This window comes from Micropterus dolomieu, linkage group LG02 (assembly GCF_021292245.1).
Source record: "Micropterus dolomieu isolate WLL.071019.BEF.003 ecotype Adirondacks linkage group LG02, ASM2129224v1, whole genome shotgun sequence".
NCBI lineage: Eukaryota > Metazoa > Chordata > Actinopteri > Centrarchiformes > Centrarchidae > Micropterus > Micropterus dolomieu.
In genome coordinates, this window is record NC_060151.1 from 13,962,029 (window position 1) to 13,988,874 (window position 26,846).

The window sequence follows — 26,846 nt, forward strand, 5'->3', positions numbered from 1 at the left end:
GTAGTTCATCAGGTTGAGAGACCTGCAGTGATGATGGATTCACTTTATACGCAGAGGTGAAGATGAATGATGTGGCAGTTGAAGAGGAGACCATGATGAAGGATAATATTACTGAGGAGGAGCATAGAGGATGAACAGGAGAGCCCACCTTGAAAAAGGAACTGTGGAGGAGATACAGTTATTGATGCTGATAAACCAACCCGGTCTCACTCCCAAGTCGTCACATATGGACGCTTGGTCAAGAGCCATAATCGTCAGTTTGTGACGCACTAGCGATCCCTTTGACGTCATAGTTCGACGTATTGAGGGAAGCCCTGTTGTGTCAGTTTTTGATGGTAAAGGCAAGTATGATATTTAAGAGAAAAGACGAAGTAAGGAGGTGATTGGGGTGGATAGAGGGCCAGAACCCGGACCAAGAGAACAGGGTTTGTGTCCCGTGCGAAACAAAACATTAAATGTTTTTATTTAGGCGAGTGAGGTAAATTGACATTAACGTTAGTTAACTTAAGTCTTAATTGACATACATAGCTATTTTAACCCAAACCATGATGTTTTCCTAACCTTAACCAAGTAGTTTTGTTGCCTAAACCTAACCAAGTACTTTCTGTGCCTAAACGTAACGAAACTGCAACGTTTCACGACTTTAATTATGCGCGTTTCAACATGGCAATGTATCGAAACGTTACATTTTATCTTGAAAGTGTAACCGGATATTGCATATTTATTGTTGCTAAGCGTTGCTAACTTGACTGTGGATACCTAAACGTTAATAATTGATGCAAAAGGGCTACCCAAGTCTTTAAAAAGCGACGACAAAGGGCCTTGACCATGCGTCAGACATTTGACGAGTAGGGAGTGAGAGTGTGTTGGATAAACTGTTGTTTGAGATATGATTTAAGCCAGGAGAGGGCAGTAAAGGTGATGTTGAGGGAGGATTCAAGAAAGGAGTCAGAATGAAGTATCAAAGGCAGCACTGAGGTAAAGAATGATATAAATGCTGAGATGATCAGTGTCTGAGGAGAGAAGATAATGAAGAAAGAATGGTTTTAATTTAACATACAATGTTCCTGAGGAGTAATGTTTTGAAAATATGAGAAAACTATTCACTGTGATACCTGTGCTTATGCATCTAATTTATATATTTTTACATTTTGAAATGATGTATTTTTTTACGGTAGACATTCAATACCTTGTTTCCAGTCATCACATTGTTTTACATGTCGTCCTGTAAATACTCCACATACTGACAACACAGGCAGTTGTTAAAGTACATCCCTTTATAAACCTGCAGAGGGAGGTCTAAGCAAACTCTTCCTTCTTTATAAACACACCAACAACAACTGTCAAACCATTTGAGTCACTGAATTGCAGTGAATTAGTTAACTGGGGAATGAAAAACATGATTGCCTGGAGTTTATTATTTGTAGTTGCTATTCATGGTAAGAAAATTAATTCTGCGATTACAAAGTAAAATATGTTTTTTTGTTTGATGGATAATGATCACATTTTCTTGGCTTGCAAGAGTTTGGAGTGAGATCAAGCTGGACCAGTCTCCCTCTGAGGTGAAAAGATCTGGAGAGACAGTGAAGATGTCATGTATCACATCTGGTTATACTATGACAAGCAACAGTATTAACTGGATACGACGGAAGCCAGGGAAAGCTTTGGAGTGCGTTGGGTGGATAAACACACAAACAACCTCTATGACCTATGCCAGCTCCTTTCAAAGCCGTTTCAGTTTTACTCAAGATGTGCCCAGCAGCACTCAGTACCTCGAGGTCAAGAGCCTGACAGCAGAAGATTCAGCTGTTTACTTCTGTGCTCGATTAAGCACGATGACTGAAGACTGCACAAAAACCTCCACAGACAACAAGTCTGTGAAGTGATCACACTTGGGTTTTCTAATCAGCTGCATTTACATGTGTTTACATTTTAGACAAATGTTACTTTTATATTTACATATGGTATGTAACTCACTGTATATACATAGTTACATGATTAAAAGAAAGACAGATATTTCAGCATGTCTTTCTGCCATTTGATATTTGCCAAACAAAAATTGATATTTAAAAGTAAAAATAATTTTAAGCTGTTAACAAATTCTATAAAAAAATCCTACAGGAGTTACGAGTTGGTCTGAAACTCTACTTTACTGGAAAACAAGAGCCATTTTTAAATGAATATATTACTGTTGTTTTAAATATAACCATGATTTCTGGCCCTGAGAAAGATCATCACACACACACACACACACACACACACACACACAGTTAATGGTTAACACTGCATATTTGGGAATAATTGGAACAGTTCACATGGTCAGCTCAAATGGTCAGAAACAGTTAAATAGGAATAATGTAAAAGGAATATATGGAATAATAATATTAATAATATTATAATATTTAACATACAGTGAAGGCATTTAGCAAAATGTGTCATCATCTAACTCACAATATTCATGTATATTAATGACAGCATTATTTCAGCTCACAACTGCGTTTTGAAAAGCTCTTCAACAAAGAAGAAATTAAAAATAAATGTCTTTGTCTCAAATGTTTTCACTTTTTTATTTTCAAAACACAACACACCTTACATTGAAGCATCATCATCATCAGTGAGCCATTCAATTCAGATCAATTTTTAATGCCCTAATAAATATTTCATCTGAAGTTGGGCCCTAACAAACAGAGGCCTTTTCCAGGCAGGTTATAAATGTTTTCACTCTGCACAGGCAGTAGCAATAAACAGAGTACTTTAAATCGACTTGGTATAAATTAATGCTGATAGAATTTAATCTAATAAGAAGACTTTCTTCTTTTGTCTTTTTCACTATTTATAGCACAATAAACAGAGAAGTGAATGATGTCGTGAATAAGGACAGAAGAATATTTTACTCACAGAGTGCTTTTCAAGATTCTCAAAGACACTTAACATGCCAAATAACCTAAATAACTTTCTTAAAATACTTATAGTATTAAAATACTAATAGTATCAATATATAAAGTCCAATATAAAAGATACAATATTACATTAGAGTAACTACTTGAACATAAAAAGATTGGATCAGTTTATCAACAGTCAGTAGTTCTTCTATTACAGTATAACTTGATCATTTGTCACAAAACAGTAACAGAATGACTGTAAACAGATCATCAGTAGACCTGAACAAAAACCCCTCAGTGCCTGAACACTTGTAACATGAAGCCACCAGAGGAGGAGCCCTCAGACCACTAATGACTTCAACACCAGCTCACTGTTACAGAGATAAACATTATGTAGCAGTAAAAAAGTAAAGTGATACTTTACAAGGTTAATGATACTACTACTACTAGAGCCCGACTGATATGGGTTTTGGGGGGCCGATGCCGATATTGAAGTGAAAAAGAGCCAATTTTTGAGGCGATGTTTAGATTTAGAGAATGATTTAGATAGTAGACCCCTTTACTGTATAAACTACACTTAGAACAGGTCGATATGGAAAGCTGGTATGTATGTGGGCTATAAAACCTTTTTCCTAAATGGAAATACTAAATAGATTACAGTCTCAAAAAGTGAACATGTAAACAATTGCACATCAATAAATATTTGTTGCTGGAATGTGCAACTTTTTCAGCCATCTGTAAACAGAGAGAGAATAAGCATGCGTACTTCACTTTACACATAATCTGCCATAATTCTAATGTAGCATATTCACATCTAGTTTATCCCTTTACCAGCACTCTTCTGACCAAAGCTACGACAAACCATTTCTCATCATCTGTCTAAATCATGCCATCTATGATACAGTGAGCTGCTGTTGAATGCATCTAATGCAACAAGACTCTCTACAACGAGGACCTGCAACTTTGAGATTTAATTTACTTAATAATCATCAGATGAGTTTTATTGTGGAAGTGAAATTTAGTGCGTGTCAGATGTTCCTGCAATATAATATGAAAATGACTTTGTGGACAAATTAAGATGGGTAAAAAAAAACATGTCACCATGTTTTGTGTGTGTGTGTGTGTGTGTGTGTGTGTGTGTGTGTTTCATGATGATTCAGTTGTATGTTTAAAGATGTTGTTCGTTCGAGGAACCTCTGATAAACTCTAAAGACAAAAATGTTTTGCAGTCGATGCAAAACTGATGTCTTCCATTTCTACATATGTGTTGCTGCAGAGTGAAGGACAGAAACTAAATCACTGACATACACACCGCAGGCTGGACAGAGACAAGTGGCTTCTACAGAATCAGAATCAGAAATACTTTATCGATCCCCGAATAGTAATAGAAAATAGAAAAATAGAAATAGGTGTGTGAAAATGTGTAAAGTAGCCTATACTACAAGCTGCGACAGAAGTGTAATGAATAAATACTGGTAATAGTACTGATAGAGTACTGATAATTTTGAGAGCTGGAAAGGTTTAAATTTCAAATTTGCAGTATTAGAACAGAATCAACCATGATAATGCACATTTCTCATACTGTTTATTAAGTGAGCAAGTAAGAAGTGTGTAATCACTCATCACTCGCAGTCACTCATAGTCACATGTCTTCCTTTGTTCTGTTTTCCAGCCACTCATCTGTTTCCATGGTTCCTGTCATTTCGTTCATCTGTATCACCTGTGTTTAGTTAATTACCATCATCATCATCTGTTCCACCTGTGTTCTGTTAATCAATGTTCATCTGTGTTTAGTTCCTTCAGTTCAGTCAGTCTGTACCTTTTGGAGTTACTTTATTAGTAAAACATTTGAGTTGGAACTTTGGACTCATCCTCCTCTTCTTCTTCTTCTTCTTCTGCCTGCACCACGCCATGACAGATAGAATTTAAAACAAAGTTTTATTTTCTGAAATAAGGCATACTGGCATAGTAACCCAAGTTAGGTAACTTTTGACCCAACTCCTGGGTTAAAAAGGGACCAACTAATTTCTGGGTTATTTCAACCCAGATATTGGGGTTGTTCTTCTGACCCAGAAGTTGTGTTATATTAACTACAATGTTGTTGTTTTTTAACCCAACATTTGGGTCAGGTATTTAACCCAGATGTTGGTTCAAAAAGAATAATTCAATTTTCTGGGTTATTTTTGACCCAGGAGTTTTTAGTGTGTGGGTATTCATGACATCCATGGACTGAGGGGTTACGTGTTATTATTTTGTATTAATGTCTTCCAATGGGGTTTCTTTCCCCTGAAAATGGTTTGTCTATGAACATTTTGTGAGAAAATCAAAACTATAACATAATGAATAACATTTGTTACATAACATAACATAAAATGACATAAGGTGTTATGTTGTTATTTCTATTGAAATATAATGAATTGATAAACTCACCTTCACGTGAAGGGGACAGTGCTTAATAAACAACTTAAAAAATATGTTTAAATTACACAAATTACACTGAATCATGAAAGAGGGATTCTTGGTGGAATGACTCATGGACAGTAAACGTTAATTCTCCGTATTCACCACATTCAACAGTAACTGAGATCCAAGTCAAAAACTGAAACACCCTGAAGCATGCTGCATCAGGGCTTTGAAAACACACTCAATGATGGCCAATTAATAATGAAACACATTTCATTAATACAAATGTATTTGTCAGTGTGTTGGGACAGTTTATCATGACTCACAGCAACACCTGCATTTATTAGAAGACAACTTTCCTTTAATTACAACATCAGTTCAACTACAGTAAAAATGTTGCTTTAAAAAGTTTAGTGTGATACAATTCTCAATTTCTCTAAATTAACCATCTTCATGAGTTTTAAACATATTTCAGAGTAAAATCATAGCAGCACTATAAGTTAGCTAAATTAACCATTTAGATGGTGAGATCTAAGTCCATATAAGCACTTAAAAAAAACATGTTCTTTAAATAAGAAAACAATTTATCTTCCTGGTCTGGCAACTGTTTCACATTCAACAGATTCAAATTTAATGGGGTTTTTTTCAGCAATATGCAAATAAAAGTTACTCATAAGGAAGTGAAGTGTGTGTGTGTCAGTGAGAGGACAGAAGAGCTCACATCAGTTCAGCTTCAACATCAACATGTTCTCTGCAGCTCTGATACTGCTGCTGGCAGCTGGATCCTGTGAGGAGCTTTCAGTGGATTCACACTAATAAACACATTAGAAACACTGAATAGTCAGATGAATGATGGAGATAATGTTGATTTCTGTTTCCACAGGTGTGAACAGTATTGATCTCATCCAGCCAGACACGATGGTTGTGCAGCCTGGACAGTCTTTGTCCATCACCTGTCAGGTCTCTGGTTATTCTTTGACTGATGACAGCTATGCAACAGGTTGGATCAGACAGTGTGAAGGAAAACCAATGGACTGGATTTTTCATCAGTGGGGAGGAGGCAACCTTTACCAAAATAATGCTCTGAAGAACAAGTTCAGCTACAGCAGAGACACTTCTGCTGGAACAGTGACTATAAAAGGAAATAATCTGCAGCCTGAAGACACAGCTGTGTATTACTGTGTACGTCGGCCCACAGTGACAAAAACCACCAACAGACCTGCACAAATACTCAGCAACACACATACGTCAACAAGATATGCGCAGTTACTTCCTGATAGTAATACATTCAAACTATAAAGTCTCAAAACCACCAACAGACCTGCACAAATATTCAACAACCAGCAAGAGTCAGCCTTCCACATATGTTGACAAGACATGTGAAGTTACTTCCTGATAGTAGTTAACATTCAAACTATGAAGTCTCAAAATAAATGTAACACTATATTTAATTCTTCTTCTTCTGTGTTCTTGTATGTTGATGCTTAAAGAAGATGAAAAAACAAAGTGATGGACAATAAAAAAGATCTTGTTTTTTTTATTTTTTTTTATTTTCCTTTTACTGACTTTAATGAATATGTTTTACATTAACCATGATTCATGTTATTATCCACATTCTGCAGATATAATAACAGTCAACAGACTCTTCTACTGGCTCCAGTTAGACCAACATTGATGCTTCATGTGTTTGATTCTATGCAAACTCAGTGACCTTCCTTGTTACTCAGCTATAAAAACTTCCCATCAGGCTGTCAGTGGAGTTTACAGCACGTCACTTTCAACTTTCAACATAAACCATGTTTTCTGCAGCTTAGCTTAGCATTAATGTGATGAAACTGTAGTGTAAATGTGTTTTCATAAGGACACCAATTGATATCACACATGTGATACAAAAATGTACATTTTGGTAATAATTATATATAAAAAGCTTCCACGTGATTTGTGGATTGAACACAATTTTTTTTTATGAAAACTATTTTTCTACAAAAACAAAATCCACACAAAATTGTTCTTTGTCCAGTCTCTCATATGACTAATTGCCAGACTGTTACAGGTATTTGCACTGTGCAGAAGTTAATCTGTATGTAATGTAATTAAAAAGTCCAGTTAGTAAAACCAGCAAGACCTCAGCAGTCCACTTACTACTAGGGGAGTGATGAGTCTTTAGTTCTGAATTATATGGAAAGTTTGAGTATTAAACAATTTATTTCCTAAATTCTGATTATTCTTTTTGCTCCAGTTTATGGTCAGTCATTCTGTGGTGCTATCACATCTGTTTCTCCTGTAGATCAACTTATTTAATATCATCCCTGCTGAGTCATGATTTAGTCTTCCCTTCTCTTTTGTGTGTTTCTTTGGGGAAGTAACCTCTTTAAATGTGATTGTGGCACGTTTTCACCTCAATAATAAATTATCTAATTTAAATTTAGTTATAAATTCCTGAACTTTATTAGCTCCTGTGTTTCAGCAGCTTTTCTGCTCATGTTCAAAATTTTCTGCACATTCAGAGTCCCTCCCACACATCTGTGGTCTCTGACATGTGCAGAAAAAGTCAGAATATTACCAGACTAACATCATCACTTAATGAGATGTTTATGCTTATGTTTATGTTGACAGTATTTGAAAATGTCAGTTGCGTGAGTCAAACAGCTTTTTACCTGATGAGAAATATTGTCATAATTTATTCTCGCAAGATCTCACAAGATCAAGAGTGTATGAGAACTTGTCACACCACTACTTATTACATTACATTACATTCATTCATTTAGCTGATGCTTTTATCCATAGCGACTTACAATTGCTATATATGTCAGAGGTCGCATGCCTCTGGAGCAACTAGGGGTTAAATGTCTTCATTAACTCAATTCAATTCAATTCAATTTTATTTATATAGCAGCAAATCCCAACAACAGTTATCTCACAGCGCTTTTCATAAAAGAGCAGGTCTAGACCATACTCTATGATGTTTGGTCTAGACCATAAGCCCAACAAATTAATGTCCATACTGCGACAAAATGGCGATGACTTAAACAGTTTGATGGCCACCAGCAGGAATGAGCGCCTCTGCCGCTCACTGGAACACTTTGAGTGTATGAGTCTTTGGCTGAAGACACTTTTTTTTTGGTCATGATATAAATCAGAGTCTTGCTTGATTACATCTACTACAGCAGTTCTTCTTTTGTAGCCTGTCAGAACAGCAGCAAGAAGTGTGTTACACTTCTTAACACCACCGGCTGAAATAAAAAATAAAGCAAGTAAATTCTGAATTTTAAACAGCGTTTTTTTCTGCACATGTAGCCTATTTATAAGAGCAGTAGCAGTTACAAAACGTTACGTTAACGCCACTTTCTCCCAATGAGTCCAAGCATCAATGAAAGCAGGTGCCAGAGTTTCTTTCTGTAAGTTTCATGTCGCTTTGCTGCTGCTGCAGAAGCTTCAATAAATCATATGTAGAAATGTTCGCAGTTGACGACAATGTTCTTTGCATCTTAGACTGTGACAAATTAATGGCTGTAGCTACTTACAGCTGGTGAAAGAACGCCTCCCTCCCTCGTTCTCCATTCTTATAGAAATATATAGTTCTATTTCAGGAGTTCATGAATAATGATGAAAAAGATTCATGTTGTTCCATAATACAAACCAACGGAACAGCAAGAAAATCTCACTCTTTCCATCACAAACTGTAGTTTTATTGAAACAAATGTTCAATTTCTCTCTTGTTCACAAATCTGTCAAAATCTGTGATAGTGAGAACTTTCTCCTTTCCATCCTCCTCACAGGTGTGGCATATCAAGTTGATGTTGATCAGACAGAATGGGTATTGCCCAGGTGTGCCTTAGGCTGGCCACAATAAAAGGCCATTCGAAAATGTGCAGTTTCACTGTCCGGGGGGGGGGGGGGTCCGGAAACTTGTCAGTATCTCATTAAAGCCAAGAAGACAGCAGGGATCTATAAAGTGGAGAAGTGGAATGAGAAAGGTTTTCATCTTTGAAGAAACTATAATTAAGTAATCAATTAATTATCATTGCAAAGAAATGTCTAGAAAGAATAGATGTAGTGTGCTTTTTTACAGATCTATGTCTGCAGAAAGATGGAGTGAAGTGAAACATGAGTCTAGTGGGTGACCGGGGTCGTGTGCTATGGTGAGTGCTTTGCATGTGATGGCAGTGTTAATGAGGGCTGGGAGGTTGTAGACGCAGCAACCAGTAGCTCCCTTAATTTTCTCAACATTTTTGTTTTTTTAATTTGCTTTTCCTCCACTTCAAGGAATATACATCATCAGTGACATCTGTAAATGTGTTGATAATGTGGTGATCACAAAGACGGTAAAATCATTCCCCAACCACAAAGCCTGGGTGAATGGAGAGGTGAGGGCTCTTTACCGAGACAAAAAAGGTTTAGGTCAGGTGATAAAGAAGCAAACAACACTGAGAGAGACCTCAACACCAACAACACCAAAGATATGTGACAGGGGATCAAAAACCTCATAGGCTACAAAAGCAGGGTCGCCTCCATCATGTGTGGGGTCAAATTACCAGATGAACTTTTTATGCTCGCTTTGATCTCCTCAACAAAGACTCAGCTGTAAAGTATACTCCACCTCCAGAGAACCAGCCACAGTTAGTATCCAGAGCAGATGTGAGACAAGTCCTGCTGAGTGTAAATATGATTAAATCAGGACTGATAATATCTCACTGTCTCAGGAGTCTTTCCAACTGACACCACCATCATCCATGTACCAAAAAAGACATGATCATGTCACATCTCCACGCTGGTGAAGAAAGCTCATAAACGGCTGTATTTATTATGAGGAGCAATGGAAATCTGACTGGAAACATCACAAACTGCCATGGGATGTGCACTGGCCCAGGACCGGAGGGCTCTGCAGCATTGATTAAAACAGAAGATCAATGGTATCCATCTCTCGAACATCAGTGAGGTGAGGTGCCTGCAACCCAAAGCATACTAAAGGACAGTATCCACCGAGCCACAGCCTGTTCACCCTGCTGCCATCTGGAAAGAGAAGTATCTGCTGTCGCACAACAAGACTGGAGAGCAGCTTGTGTGGCTATGTGAATATTAAATTCAATTTCATCCAGCATTGCTCCATGCAATATAGTTTTCTTCTGTTTTACCATTTTACATTTTTTATATATATTGTCTGCTTTGTAGCAGAAGGGTACTAAAATCTTCATTTCATTTCACAATCCTTCTGTAATATGACAATTAAATGTATGTAATTGTAGGTTCAGGTTCAGATAAGAGATGAACTCTATAAAAACACTGCCTACTAACCAATCAGATGTCTTGGAAAATTACATCACCATTCATAGGAGATCCAATAGATGGTTTTAGAGGCTGCTTTTCTGTTAGCTGATGTGATACAGAGAGCTTTTTATATAGTCAAATCATCCTACAGAGACTGATTGAAGTATGGGCTACTAAATCCTTGTAGGCTACTTGTAGGTTGTTAAAATGTGACAGTAAGCCTACTTACTGCTTTGAAATGTGTGTGGCTATCTTGTATTATAGAGACTGGTCATGGAGCGCTACACCTTTTGCTATAGGCACATGTAATGTGGTGGAGTTTTCAGTAGCCTAAATGTTGAGATTCAGTCTTTTGATCACTATTTGAACACATTTTATAGCATGAATGGAGTTTTTGTTTCGTTGCTTTATGATGTTAATTCAGAGCAATAAATAAATAAATTAATCTAATTGTTGAAGTGACGAGAGTTGGAAGAACCACTTATCTAGTGCCCGAGGCTTTTAATATAGAAAGGCCGACACACAGCTGAGCTGAAAGAACAAAGCTAAAGTTGACATGCATTCCATTAAAACGTATCAAATCAACACATTCATTTTATAGACTACACCTGTAGGCATTCACACTATCAGCTATTTTGTCTTCCTGCATGTGTCAGCTGCAGATGTGTTACTCAGACTGTGTATTTGTAAATATTCTTTGCTTGTAAAATATGACATTCTGCTGCCAGTAGACTTGTCAATTGTGATAAGTCATCTGCTGCTTACACCGCCTCTTTTGTGTGAAGATGCTCGTGTCTGGATTGGAAAACCCTGGGTTGACTTACTGAGTTGATAAACAGTTCAGTAGGGAAAGATGACATCCAAATCCACTCTAGTTCCTCCCTGTGAGGAGGAGTCAATGCAAAACTCAGATGTCTTCCACCTCTACTTATCTGACTGCAGAGAGGATGACAGAGAACAGTGGACACACAGTTTAACATGATGGACTACAGGACAGGACTGCTGCTTTTAACTGTCTGCTGGGCAGGTGAACATTTTCACAGGTCTTAATTTTACAGAGCATTTCTTTCAGCAGCTTATTTCACTTGATGTGCTTTTATGATCTTAACAGGTGTTGATGGTCAGACTCTGACAGAATCTGAACCAGTGGTTAAAAGGCCTGGAGAATCCCACAGATTGACCTGTACAGCCTCTGGATTCACATTCAGCAACCACTGGATGCACTGGGTCAGACAGGCTCCTGGAAAAGGACTGGAGTGGATTGCCGCTATCAGTAGCGGTGATGGTAGCAGCAAACACTACTCTCAGTCAGTTCAAGGCCGGTTTACCATCTCCAGAGACAACAGCAGACAGCAGCTGTATCTGCAGATGAACAGTCTGAAGACTGAAGATTCTGCTGTTTATTATTGTGCCCGAGACTCACAGTGACTGGAGTTGTTTGAGCAGCTGTACAAAATCCTACCGTACTCTTCTTTACCAAAGATATCTCACACGATATCTTACACCAAACACAAAGTGAGATCCACTACTGTTTGACTAAAAATATTTCTAAACAGAGATATGAATGCAGAAATTATGTTACTAAATAGGCATCTTGTTTGTTCCACAACAGAGCTTCATTAAAATTTCTCATCAGAGAAGACAGTACCTGAATAATAAACTGCATTGTGTAGTTCAATGATTTTGCTTATTGACTAACATGAGATTTAGAAGTCTACATACATTTTTTAGTTTGCAGGAGTTTTGAATGGACTTAAAATTACAATATGCGAAGACTACCCAAGAGTCTTTTAGCTGTCCACTAATTTAATTGTCCAAGTTGTCTAGTATTTTGTTTCCTCTTTTTAATTTTGATATAAAAGAACACTATCATATACATTATTTGACAGATAAACCAGAACACCTTCTCATGATAACTACAGTTGTTTTTTGGATATCTTCACACAGGTTTCAGTTCCCTAGTTCATTTCCTCCTGAGGCACCATGTTTTGAGATAGCTTCTTATTCATATCCTCATTGGTTGAGCTCAGGCAATTTACCGCCAGTTTGCTGGATCTGTTTGACATTGTGCATGCTGAATCTCTGACCTGAACAAAGAGAATTCCTTTAGGCACAGAGAGAGTAAGTGAGGTGTGGTAGCACAGGTCCGGTCGACAAGATGCTCCCTTAGAAATACAAAAAGTATCAAAAACGGCTAGCTAAGGAAGTGGATTAGATTTAGATTTCATTGCGCTGGCTCTCAAACCAGTTTGGGATGACCTCACTTAGCAGTAGCAAACAGTTTCCGTCCAGAGACAATTATTGTGAACTTCTACAGCTGTCGCTTCTATTTATTCTGAGTGCAGTGCGGACGTAGCCTACACCTTCAGGCACTGGGCCAAGTGTTGCAACAGTCATATATGGTAAATGGTCTGTGTTTGTATAATGCCTTTCTAGTCTTTTTCAACCACTCAAAGCACTTTACTCTTCATCACATTCCCCCAATTCACGCACTTATGAGCAGAGATTAAGACCAACTGTTCATCAGAAACAGAAAAGAACTAATTCACACACTGATGGGACAGCCACCGGGAGCAATGGGGTTCAGTATCTTGTCCAAGGACACTTTGACATGCAGACCGGGAGGCTGGGGATCGAACCACCAACATTTCAAGTTAGCGGACGACATCGGCCACTTCAACACTTTCACAATGAAGGTCTATCTAAAGGTCTATCTGGTTTACATGTGCATGTGTTTCATACTCTCCGCAGAATGATCTGTAGCTACTCTGTGAGTTGGAGTGCTACAAGAAATCACATACATTAATACATTCTTTCTCTGGACACTAATGGATACTTAACTTTTGATTATTAACTTCTGAAGTAACTATACTAAACTGTATTAAAAGGGCCTGCACGCCCGAATCCATGTGTGATTTTAACAGCCGCTCACCTTCGGCTGCTGTCTCAGGCATGTTTGTCACTGTTGCAAGTTTCTCTCCACAAGCTTGAAGTTCTGTTGGTTTCATCTTCTGGTATCATTTAACAATTCTCTGTAAATTTTTATTTGCTATTTACATCAGTTATCACTGATCGATTGCTGTGTTCCATCACATCAATTAAATGCTTTTGTTAGGGTTAGGGTTTGATGTGCAGCCTCTCTTTTCCTCTGTTTTTATCTTTAGTGTAGTTTAGTGACTTGTTTAAACAGACTGCTTTCTTGTTTTATACTTGTGACTGTCGTCTTTTTGCAGGTTTGCGACTCACCACTAAAGGAAAAAGCACTCGCAGAGATCTTTCAATTCAGTTTATTGATCGAAAGTTAACAAAATAATTTTCATCTTAAATTTGTTTCCCACAATTTATTTGGTCACTAAACTATTTCACTCCTCTCATTCAAATATAAAATAACTCCCAAGCTGTAGTCTTTCCCCTTTTAAGCTAATATTACCAGTGAGGATGACCTAATTAGGATGAGGAGCGATGTGATACATTTTCCCTATACTTTTTATGTAGCAGTCATTTGAAACAAGAAAAAATTAATTAGATAACCTTGCTTGTCCATAACAACAATAAAAATAATAATAGGCTGCCAATCAACTACTATGGCTTCAACAGGTGGCATTTTATGCAAGGTATCAAATGAAGTACTCTCTTGGTATCGGTATCACTGGTATCCTAAAAATTAAAACGATACCCAACCCTGGCTACCTGTAAATATTATTTTTATTTAGTCAACTTTATTCTCACATTATTAACACATTTGGGGGTGGGAAGATGAAAATTAGAAACTTTATTTTTGAGTGGCATCCTCATAACCAACTGCAGCAAACTCAATAATTCATGAATTATCTTGCAATCACTTCACTTGTGTTTGCAGTAACAAAAAAAAATAAAAATAAACATGTACATCCATCAGTCTTACATTTACAATCAGATGTATTTTTTATCTTAGAAATTCTGAATTAAACTGTCATTATTAAAAAGTCAACAAAGTGAAGCCATTATGTAACTCCTTTGAGGCTGTCAGATTTTAAGAGAACATATTATTTAAAGGGGCTGTATATGGCTTTTTAAATGAAATCACTTATTAATAAATCAAATTTTCACCGCCTTATTGTCAATGGGCTCAAACCTCAAATGAGGCACACATCTGTTTTCACTGTTGCTTGCATCAGCCACTATTCTGCTCTAATTGTGAGGACACCGGGTCGGGATGCAGCTCTGTGCAGGCTCCCGAATCTCTCTCCAACACAGTCTCACTCCCTACTCGTCAAATGTCAGACGCATGGTCAAGGCCCTTTGTCGTCGCTTTTTAAAGACTTGGGTAGTCCTTTTGCATCAATTATTAACGTTTAGGCATCCACAGTCAAGTTAGCAACGCTTAGCAACAATAAATATGGAATATCCGGTTACACTTTCAAGATAAAACGTAACGTTTCGATACATTGCCATGTTGAAACTAAATTAAAGTTGTGAAACGTTGCAGTTTCGTTAGGCACAGAAAGTACTTGGTTGGGTTTAGGCAACAAAACTACTTGGTTAAGGTTAGGAAAAGATCATGGTTTGGGTTAAAATAGCTATGTCAATTAAGACTTAAGTTAACTAACATTAATGTCAATTTACCTCACTCGCCTAAATAAAAACATTTAATGTTTTGTTTCGCACGGGACACAAACCCTGTTCTCCTGCTTCAAGGTCCGGGTTCTGGCCTTCTATCCACCCCAATCACCTCCTTACTTCGTCTTTTCTCTTAAATATCATACTTGCCTTTACCATCAAAAACTGACACAACAGGGCTTCCCTCAATACGTCAAACTATGACGTCAAAGGGATCCCTAGTGCGTCACAAACTGACGATTATGGCTCTTGACCAAGCGTCCATATGTGACGACTTGGGAGTGAGATCGGGTTGCTCTCTCAGACTTACATCCCTGTGTTAAACTACTGATTTGTTATTTTGAGATCACGAGAAAAGTATCCCGTTATCATGGGATAATAACATTCGTTATCTCGAGATCTGGAGTAAATTATCATGGGTAAACGGAGTAAAAAAATATATATATATTTGATGGCCGCTTAGGGCTTCCGTACTTCATCAACTAATGTGACCCATATGACTGTCCTGTGTACCATAGTTTATTATGTCAAAGTGTTGATTTAGCCTTGCAAGAAAGGATTTAACACTAGACCTCCAGGGTTCGTTGTATACCTATAACCGCCATAGCGGATTAAATTTACCAGCTATAAAAATGCCGTGATTTTGTGATTATTTCTGCTACATGTTGCTCCAACACACTTTGGGAAACATTTAGCACATTGGCTGTGCATTTCCTATAAACACCATCCCCATATTTCAGGCATTTACAGAATGTTTATTCTATTTTATTCATTGTCTTCACCGTGCAGGTCGTTCGCCTTCATTTTTTATGGCTTTATATTGACATTTTTTAACAATAGGGGGTGCTACATAAGACACTTTTAGGGAAAGTCAGAGACTGGGGGACTTGAATATTATATTGAAAAAAAGATACATACAATCAAAAAACAGCCGTGGGTAAATTTGACCCGTTGGTGGTTCTAGTGTTAACAGTAAAAAGCAAATGTGAAGCAATTTGTTTTCTAGTCTATAGTGATGTGAGGCAGGAGCAGCCAGCTAACGCTACAGTAGCTCAGACCTGCCACTGTTGGCTTTGTATCATATTATTTTGACTTAAACTCAGATGTTGCCAAAGTATTTGACTGTCTTTGAACACACAGCAGCTCCCTTGAAAGAAGCTCAATTACAGAGCCTGCAAAACATGACTTTGACAGGCGGAAGGAGAAATAGTTCCTATTAACCAAGTTAGCTATAATTAGACCATCCTGGTGACAGTAAGATACTTATGATAAAACACACACTCACTCCAAATGACTGTGTTTAGATATTGATCCTTTTACAGTATATGAGTATCGATCCCATAGCAGGAAACTTTGGTATCAGAAATATCAATACTTTAGGAAGTATGCGCACATCACTATTCTGTAGCTACTGTCACACTGCATTTTTTTCCGGGAGTACTGTGCCAATATGCTGGTGTCTCTCTGCACTGAATGAAAGGTATGGAGCGGGTGTTGTTCTGCCCCTGAGCCGGGAACATTGAAGTAACAGAGCCTGAACATGTCTGGGGAAAGCTACAGTCAGCATGTCGGTGTTTCCACGTTTAATGTGGGATGTGTATGAAAGCGGTTGTGTTTCGGATTATGCTCGCTCATGGTTGCAATGTTAGAACTGCACCCCTAGTGGCTGCTGAAAACTCCAAAAAGCCCCTTAAAATCAAAATCCTTTGATGAAAACTTATCGTGAAAAAAATAATCACATTTTCTAAATTTACTCAGCAGTTTTTTTTGGTCATGGAATTACGTCTTAAATAACTATTGTCATATTGTTAAATGCTTGGGGTTTTTTGTTTGTTTTTGTTTTTTGTGTCATGCTGTTTTTAGACATTTGAATTTGACTGTAAAAGCAGAATGTGATGTAGGAGGAGGTCACTGTAAACATATTCTCACAGGGATCCAGTTTACATAATATTTAAAGGAGGTTCGTAGATTTAAAAACAGACACAGCAGTGTATTACTGTGCCTGAGAGACACAGTAAGAGACAATTACAGGAGAGTCATAGAAAAATTACTACCTCTCCACGACTGGGAACATTATAATCATTCTGTATTTCAACATTTATTGGAATGCTGATTTTTGTTATGATTTTGTATGTGTTTTTATAATGTAATAAACATTTTAAGAACATTAATATCAATCCAAGTCTTCCAATAGCACATAATGATCTAAAAACACATTTAGGTGTAAATAAAACAATTCTGGTTGACATTTTTCTTTTTTTTTATTGCAGGACAGAGGAGAGTTGAAATGGCCATCACTGATAAACTTTTCAAAATAAATGTATTTTCTTCTGACACAAGTAAGTTAATCTAAAGCAATTTCAGGAGTTTTACATACAGTATGTGTGCTAGTAATGGTAAGATTCACAGAGTTGCATTGGTACACCGGCATAAAAGTTCAAGTGGCAACTGGCCGGATTAAATAAGTGTTCACATCTCATCTAAGTATCTAAGTTGGATAACTATGACCTGGATGACTGAGAATCTTCATAGACATCTCATCTAAGTACAATGTAAATGAGGTATTTAATAAAATTTCAAAATACTGATGTGTTTTAAGGCACATGGTGGATTTTTTATTTTTTTTAGAACCTTTTTAGTCAAATTTTTAAAAAATATAATAAAATGCTTCACAAAATTCCTCTCTTCAAACTCAGAAGAAACATTGAATTCATGTCACATTTTACAATACAAATTGGGTAATTGTCCACGTTCAATGCACAGAAATGATGACCGAGTTCAATCCAACTCTCTTCTCCCTGTGAGGAGGAGTCAATGCAAAACTCAGATGTCTTCCACCTCTACTTATCTGACTGCAGAGAGGATGACAGAGAACAGTGGACACACAGTTTAACATGATGGACTATAGGACAGGACTGCTGCTTTTAACTGTCTGCTGGGCAGGTGAAGATCTTCACTGATCATGAGTTGAATCTGTCTTCATAAATTTGCCAGCTTACAGCAAGTAACTATTTTCTTGTTTGTTTTAACAGGTGTTGATGGTCAGACTCTGACAGAATCTGAACCAGTGGTTAAAAGACCTGGAGAATCCCACAGATTGACCTGTACCGCGTCTGGATTCACATTCAGCGACTACTGGATGCACTGGATCAGGCAGGCTCCTGGAAAAGGACTAGAGTGGGTTGCTACTATAAGCCATACCAGTAACAGCATCTACTACTCTCAGTCAGTTCAAGGCCGGTTTACCATCTCCAGAGACAACAGCAGACAGCAGGTGTATCTGCAGATGAACAGTCTGAAGACTGAAGATTCTGCTGTTTATTATTGTGCTCGAGACTCACAGTGACTGGAGTTGGTTGAGCAGCTGTACAAAAACCTACAGTACTCATCTTTCAGGCTGTTAGACCCCAAGCATGACTTATTTTTCTTAATATTCATATCACATACTTTATACCATATATATCATTTTTCTTTTGCGTTCATTGTTTTACATTCTATATTTTACAATACACGTTTTGTGAATAGTGCATTATACATATTATAATTCCTAAAGAGAGACAGATATATGCGCTAAATATTAAACACATAACAAAACACACGATAAAGATCACTTGTTCATAAAACTGCCAAGTAGTGTAGTCAAGACCGCCCAAACTGAGCCCAAGTCAAGACCAAGACCAGAGTTTATTGAGACCGAGACAAGACCAAGACTTATGGGGGCTGAGAGCAGTCAAGACCAAGACCAAGTGCAAAGGGTGTCGAGTCTGAGACAAGACCAAGACCATCAAAAAGTGGTCTTAAGGCCAAAACCGGTCTCGAGTACTACAACACTATTGCCAAAGACAGCAAAACAATCTGGTAGCTGAAATCAAACTTCTGCAGATACTATTTCGATACATCTAGACACAATGAGGTCTGTAAATTATGTGGAATCTAAAGTGAATCAATAGGAGAGTGAAAAATAATGTTGCAGTTTCTGACATAAAATCACTAGAGGGCAGTCAGTGTCAAGTTTCTCTCCCCTCTGTTTCTAAAAGGAGACACTCAGATCTGATGTTCTCATTGATCTTAACTGACTGACACTTGAACCCTGGACTGAACTAAAACTTAACACTCCTGCTGCTCATGTACACTGGATACTGTGATAGTTGATACTTTTCTACTCTAAACAAAAGTCATGTGTTAACTTGACTTCATTTTGAACAGTAAAGTATGGCAGCATTTAACTTGATTATTTATTATTATCAATAAAGTTAATTTACTTGAATATATTAAGATAAATACTTTATATAGAAAAGTTTTTCATATCTTATAACAACCCAAACAGAATTTTAAACCACACAGCATGATATTTGATTAAGACTGTTTTTATTTTTGACACAATCAGACACAGATAAAGGTACCATATGGTGATAAAAATTAAAATGTTTAAATTAATTTAGTTTTCAGCTATAAAATAGTTTTGGGTTGTTTTGCATTTAGTCACAGAGGTTTCAGCTCCTGAGAAGCTGTTTTCCTCTTGAGGCTCCAAGTTTCTCTCTCTTTGTCATCTGCAAACACTGAAACCATTAAAAGTATTTTATGCAAACCTGCCAACAGCAGACTTCAGTTTTCTTTCTTACTTTTCTTTCTTTAAGCCTTCTTCTTTTGCTATTTACATGATCATGACTGCTGTCACTGTTTCTTCTGTTTGCAGCAAATAAAGAAAGTAATTGAAGCAATAAGGATATTCTGCGCTGCCAGAACTCAAGACTCAGCAAGAGGAAAGGACAAAGATTCTGTGTTTACATCAATAATGCTTGGTGCTCATATAAATGTTTATGGACAATGTTTCCCAGATGTCCAGTTTATCTTTTTGTTAACATGTTGACAACATTATCAAAACTATCTCGTCTCTTCTGTTTACCTGTCCCCCAAATTCCCCTAAAATTTTAATCCACTCTAAATCTATATATTTGTACATACTGTATATTCCATGTGAGTGTAGCATGAAAGAGCTACAACTTACAATAGTATTCTATCCCAATAACTGGAAGTGCAATGTCTATAAATATAGTAGCACCCCATTGTGTTCATTTATATAGATATATTATTGAATTTTATTTCATTTTGTAACCCTGAGTTGGAAAATGACAAATTAATCACCTGGATACCTTGATTTTGTCAGGGAAATTTACAAAATGTTACAAATGAATGTGTAATGAAATTAAAACCTCATATGTAAAGCAGAGGTGATTTCCAGGCATGTTTTCACTCTGCAGATATAATAACAGTCAACAGACTCTTCTATTGGCTCCAGTTAGACCAACATTGATGCTTCATGTGTTTGATTCTATGCAAACTCAGTGACCTTCCTCAGCTATAAAAACTTCCCATCAGGCTGTCAGTGGAGTTCACAGCACGTCACTTTCAACATAAACCATGTTTTCTGTAGCTCTGCTGCTGCTGTTGGCAGCTGGAGACAGCTCTGGTGAAAATTACTAACGACCTCCCTATTGCATCAGACAAAGGACTTGTCTCTGTACTGGTTTAATTAGATCTTAGTGCTGCATTTGATACCATTGACCATCAGATCCTATTGCAGAGACTGGACCACTTCATTGGCATTAAAGGAACCGCTCTAAGCTGGTTTAAGTCCTATTTATTAGACCGATTTCAGTTTGTTCATGTTAACGATGAGTCCTCCATGCACGCCAAAGTTAGTCATAGAGTTCCTCAAGGATCTGTCCTCGGACCAATCCTCTTCACTTTATATATGCTTCCTTTAGGCAATATTATCAGGAAACATTCCATAAGCTTTCATTGTTATGCAGATGATACACAGTTATATCTATCGATCAAACAAGATGAAACTCATCAGTTAGCTAAACTTCAAATGTGCCTTCAGGATGTTAAAACCTGGATGACCTGTAATTTTCTAATGTTAAACTCAGATAAAACTGATGTTATTGTTCTGGGGCCCAAGCACCTCCGTGACGCATATCTAAAGATATAGTTTCCCTTGATGGCATCGCCCTGGCTTCTAGCACCACCGTGAGGAATCTTGGAGTTATCTTTGATCAGGACATGTCGTTTAAGTCTCACATTAAGCAAATTTCAAGGACCGCCTTTTTTCACCTATGTAATATTGCGAAAATCAGGAATATCCTGTCTAAAAATGATGCAGAAAAACCAGTCCATGCATTTGTTACTTCTAGGCTGGATTACTGCAATTCTTTATTATCAGGCTGCTTGAAAAAGTCCATTAAGACTCTTCAGCTGATCCAGAATGCTGCAGCACGTGTTCTGACAGGAACCAGGAAGAGAGATTTCTCCTGTTTTAGCTTCTCTGCATTGGCTTCCAGTAAAATCCAGAATAGAATTTAAAATCATTCTTCTTACCTACAAAGCTCTTAATGGTCAGGCACCATCTTATCTTAAAGAGCTCATAGTACCTTACTACCCCACCAGAGCACTGCGCTCCCAGAATGCAGGGTTACTTGTGGTTCCTAGAGTCTCCAAAAGTAACTAGGAGCCAGAGCGTTCAGCTATCAAGCTCCTCTCCTGTGGAACCAGGTTCCAGTTTGGGTTCAGGAGGCAGACACCATCTCCACATTTAAGAGTAGGCTTAAGACTTTCCTCTTTGATAAAGCTTATAGTTAGGGCTGGCTCAGGTGAGTCCTGAACCATCCCTTAGTTATGCTGCTATAGGCCTAGACTGCCGGGGGATTTCCCATGATGCACTGAGCTCCTCTCTCCTCTACTTTCTCTCCATCTGTATGCAACCTCATCCCATTATTGCATGTTACTAACTCAACTTCTACCCTTTCCGGCAGTCTTGTGCTTTCTCGTCCCTCTCCTCTCTCCTCCTGTCACTTCCTGCAGGTGTTTCTGGCTCTGGAGCTGTGGAGTCTGGATCTGTGGCTGCGGGTCGCCTGCTGCCCCCGTGTTCCTGCTCGACACCCTCTGCTGCAACGGCTATTGTTACTAGTCCTATTGTTATTATACACTACTTTAAATATCTGTACCTGTAATTTTTCATTTAGTCTATAGCAACATCACCTTTACTGTCTGTACCTCTGTGTGTATATTGTGTAGGCTGCCTCCATCCCTCTCTCTTTCTCTCTGTTCCTCTCTTGCCCTCTCTCTCTCCCCTTCACCCCAACCGGTCGAGGCAGATGGCCGCCCACCCTGAGCCATGGTTCTGCTCGAGGTTTCTGCCTCTTAAAAGGAAGTTTTTCCTTGCCTCTGTCGCCTAGTGCTGCTCTTGGTGGGAACTGTTGGGCTTCTGTAAATAACATCACAGAGTAAGGCCTGCTCTTTTATGAAAAGCACTGTGAAATAACTGTTGTTGTGATTTGGCGCTATATAAATAAAATTGAATTGAACATGTAAATACTGGCAATAAAGCTCCTTCTGATTCTGATTCTAACCAAAACCTGCAAATGAACAATGGAATCAACAGGGCTAAACAGAGAACACAAGGCAAGGAACAAAACCCCAAAACAGAAAACATGGACCAACTGTTACACAGAACAGGGTAGAGAACAGAGACAGAACCAACCAGGAAACAGGACAACAGTAAACATGGAACAGATCAGAAGTAAGGAAAATACCAGAACTGACAGATCATAACCAGATAAACAATAACATCAGGTAGAGGAAGCACACTGAGGTAGCAAGCAAACTATAAACTAAGGCCTAGTCCACATGGACACGGGTATTTTTAAAATTCTCCGTCCACATGAAAACGCAAACACGCGCTATCGAGCGCTGTCAAGAGCATGCCACCTGGCGGCGATATGACCCTAACCGAAAAGCCACATTGGCCAAAATTAAAAATGTAAATAAAGCAGGCAGTGCCACACAATCTGACATCAAACAAACACAGCGGATAATGGCGCATACTCTGATGTTACAAGGCAAAAAACACGGTTTTACTGTCTACACGACAACAATGCAACTGGCGTTTCTTAAAATCCTCACCCTGGCAGGGGTTTTCAAAAATGTTAGGTTTCAGTGACCTGATACTGCTGTGTGTACTGTGTGTACGAACGGCCCGAACCATGTCGAAAAAGTCACAGTTAAAATATCGCTCAACGACACATCAAAACGGCTCCCCGATACATTTCTGCCACATCGCCGACGTTTGCCAGATATCTAGCATGCCCAATATATGGAAGAGTCGGCCGACTCGACATCCAAATCCAGCCAATGAGAGTAGGCAGCTACATTTTCACCGCAAAACACTTTACTCACCTACAGCTCTCTTTGTAGCTCAGACAATCCCTGCTACCTGCATATGCTAATCCATTCTTACACCTTGTTACGTCCCAAGGTCTAGGGGTGTCCTGGATGTAACATAAATGTGTGGCTTCCCACTCTTCCCATTCCCAAACAAATCCAGTACACAGTAAATACAATTTAGCGGTTTTATTATTTACTTCGGAGATGAGCAGTGCCCAAAACAACAACAACCAAAACACTCCAAGAAAACCTAAAACTTTCCTAAACCCAAAAGGTAAAGAAAAGACAAAGCTCTAAACAAGGCTTCTAATTCCGAAAACAGGAGAAAAGGGTGCAAAGAGAAAGGGCTTCTCACTCCTACTCACTGCTCGTAGCTGACACAATATAGCTACAACAAAAAAAATTGCTACATAGCAAACAAAATGGCAAAGCTAACAAAACAAGGTTGTCATAAGACAATAATCAGAATGACTAAGGTACACTACTTACGCTAATGTGTTCACTACACAGGTTCACTTACAATCCAAGTCTACTCACAACAGTTCTCTACGTACAATGAACACAGACATAACAGTACACAGGCTCAGGTTGGGAATGGCAGAGAGAGATAAGAGTTCCTGTCAGCGGGGCTTAAGATGGCTGCTGTCATTCAGGTGCCCAATCAGGAGGCTCCAATCAGCTCTACAGGACCAGTGTGCCCACCTGTTCTCCAGTAGCTGCATACACTCACCCTCATCCCACTCATGGTTTGACTCAGTGCAAAACTTGCGCAGCATGCTTTTTAGAGTTTGGTGAAATCTCTCTAATGCGCCCTGGCTTTCTGGATGGGAAGCACTGGAGGTATTGTGTGCCACATTTAACTCTGCCATGACCGTGGTGCATATTTTGGACATAAAGTTTGATCCCTGGTCACTTTGGATGCGTTTAGGAAGACCAAAAGTGGAGAAAAACGAGTGCTTTCACAATGACAAGGGCTTTTAATGAGCGCAACGGAATGGCTTCGGGGTAACGAGTGGCAGAACACAGAATGGTGATGACATACTGGTTACCGGACTTTGTTTTAGGTAAAGGACCAACACTGTCAACAATAACGTGCTCAAAAGGTTCTCCGACGACAGGAATGGGTCTTAACGGAGCAGGAGGAATCACCTGATTCGGTTTACCTGGGACTTGACAGGTGTGGTACGATTGACAGAATTTCACCACATCTGATTAAGTCCAGGCCAGAAGAAATAACGAAGCACATGGTTGTACGTTTTCCCTATGCCTAAGTGGCCGGACATGCTATGATCATGGGCTAAACTCAAGACCTGAGATCGGAATGGCTGTGGCACTACAATTTGGGACACTGACTCGTGTGTAGTACCAGAGCTCGGAGACCAGTGCTGCATTAGAACACCATCATCAACCAGGTAGGACACAGACTTTTCACATGATGGGTTTTCTGCAAGAGAAAAACAAGAGGTTAAGCTAGAGTCAGTTTTCTGTGCTCTGATCAGCTGCTCTTTATCTACAGAAAGGGTTAGGTTTTTATAGTCAGGCTGAAGCTCTACACAGACAGGTGCATTTTCACTATAATCTTGAGAGGGGTCAAGTCAGGCACATTAGGGTCGGGAACGCATTCATCCGCAATCGGATGTTCGATCACCTTGGGAGAACATTACCACCAGCCAAATCGTTCGAGGATTAAGTCTATACCGGCTATCGGTAACTGAGAGCGCATAGCAATTCTAAATTTGCCTGACACAAATCTGGACGACAACTGAATGAAGTGCAACGGCACCCGCACTGCACACATTTTAACTCCCCATGCCAACACATCTGCACCACAATAAGACTCAGCTGAGAGAAGTAAAACACCATCATGGATCAGTGATTGTTTGCCTCGTCAATGTGGTCTTTTTGAGCATTAACCAGATTCAACTTTTTGTGGGGTTGTCATAGTGCAAAAACTTGAGGACTCAAAGGCAGACTCGGAACAGTTCGAAGGGGTAACAAAGGGGTTTTATTGAAAGGTGCAACAGAGGACTGGGTGGTTGGATCCAACAGGGCAGAATGGAGAACACAGAGGAGGGGAGTTAGTCCAGGCAAGATAGGAGCAGAGCGGAGTGTGGCGTTCAGCAGGTTTCCCGGAGGTAGTGTGATCCTGGGCACAGAGAAAAACAGGTTAGTCCAGGGAGAGACAGAAATTACAGGGAATCTTACAGGAGAAGATAGTTGGCCTTGCCGCATGTACCACATGTGGTTAACTGACGATCTGGCGAAGAATATGAGGAGGACTGGGGTTGAAATACTGCAGGAGCTTGATTAGTGGAATGAGAGCCAGGTGCGCTGCTGGAGCCAGGGAGTGTAGCCACACCCAGACAGACACAGACAGGGAGGACAGACAGAAAACACAGGGAAGGGGGGAACAAAAGAACACAAGGTAGTGGGGAGATTCAGTAGCACCACAACAGGGGTGTAGTGTGGATGAGCCAGAGATGCTCACAAGTCTTTGAGCTAGAGTCCAAGTCAAGTCTCAAGTCTCTCGTGGTTGTTACGAATGTTGTATCACCTGCTGTGTTCAATCCAGGTTGCTAATAAAACTTCATAGCTATTAGGAATACTGTTAACCTGTTTTTCATTTACAGAGCACAACCATGTAATGTGCAATGCAATTAATGACAGCTTATTAAATACTGTAAGTCTGTAAAACTGATGTTGCATAATCAACAATAAATCTGTCTGTTTTTAACTTACAGAGCACAACCATGTAGCCTATTGTACAATGCGTCTACAATTAATGACTAAACTACTGTAAGTCAACAAACCCTGTTGAGTTTCAAACCCAGTGTAAACTAAATAAAACTGTAAAGTTACATGGTCAACAATAAAGCTGTAACCTGTTTTTAACTTACACAGCGCAACCATGTAATGTGAAATGCAGTTAATGACAGCTTATAAACTACTGTAAGTCAACACATCCCCCAGACTCTCAAAACAATAAACTGTAACCTGTTTTTAACTTACAGAGCACAACCATAATGTGCAATGCAATCAATGACAGCTTAAACTACTGTAAGTCAACACACCTTGCAGACTCTCAAACCAGTGTAATGTTAGGCTATAACTAAATAAAACTGTAAGGTTAGGCTACATGATCAACAACAAACCTGTAACCTCTTTCCAGCCAAGGGCAATAATTAATGTGATGGCAGCCAGCGGGACTTACAGTGGGTACAGAAAGTATTCAGACCCCTTTAAATTTTTCACTCTTTGTTTCATTGCAGCCATTTTCCAAAAATCAAAAAAGTTCATTTTATTTCTCAGTAATGTACACTCAGCACCCCATCTTGACAGAAAAAAACAGAAATGTAGAAATTTTTGCAAATTTATTAAAAAAGAAAAACTTAAATATCACATGGTCATAAGTATTCAGACCCTTTGCCGTGACACTCATATTTAACTCAGGTGCTGTCTATTTCTTCT

The 26,846-nt window shown here is 38.7% G+C and overlaps 1 long non-coding RNA gene and 1 pseudogene across 1 annotated transcript; one reads left to right on the top strand and one right to left on the bottom strand.

Annotated features, from left to right (window-relative positions):
* LOC123987333 overlaps positions 1 to 26,846 on the top strand; it is a 174,201-nt pseudogene that overhangs the window by 88,139 nt on the left and 59,216 nt on the right.
* On the bottom strand, positions 25,361 to 26,083 carry LOC123987355. Its single transcript, XR_006829104.1, has 2 exons — positions 25,615 to 26,083; positions 25,361 to 25,524 (listed from the first exon to the last, which is right to left on the bottom strand). It is a non-coding gene; the product is annotated as an uncharacterized LOC123987355 (long non-coding RNA).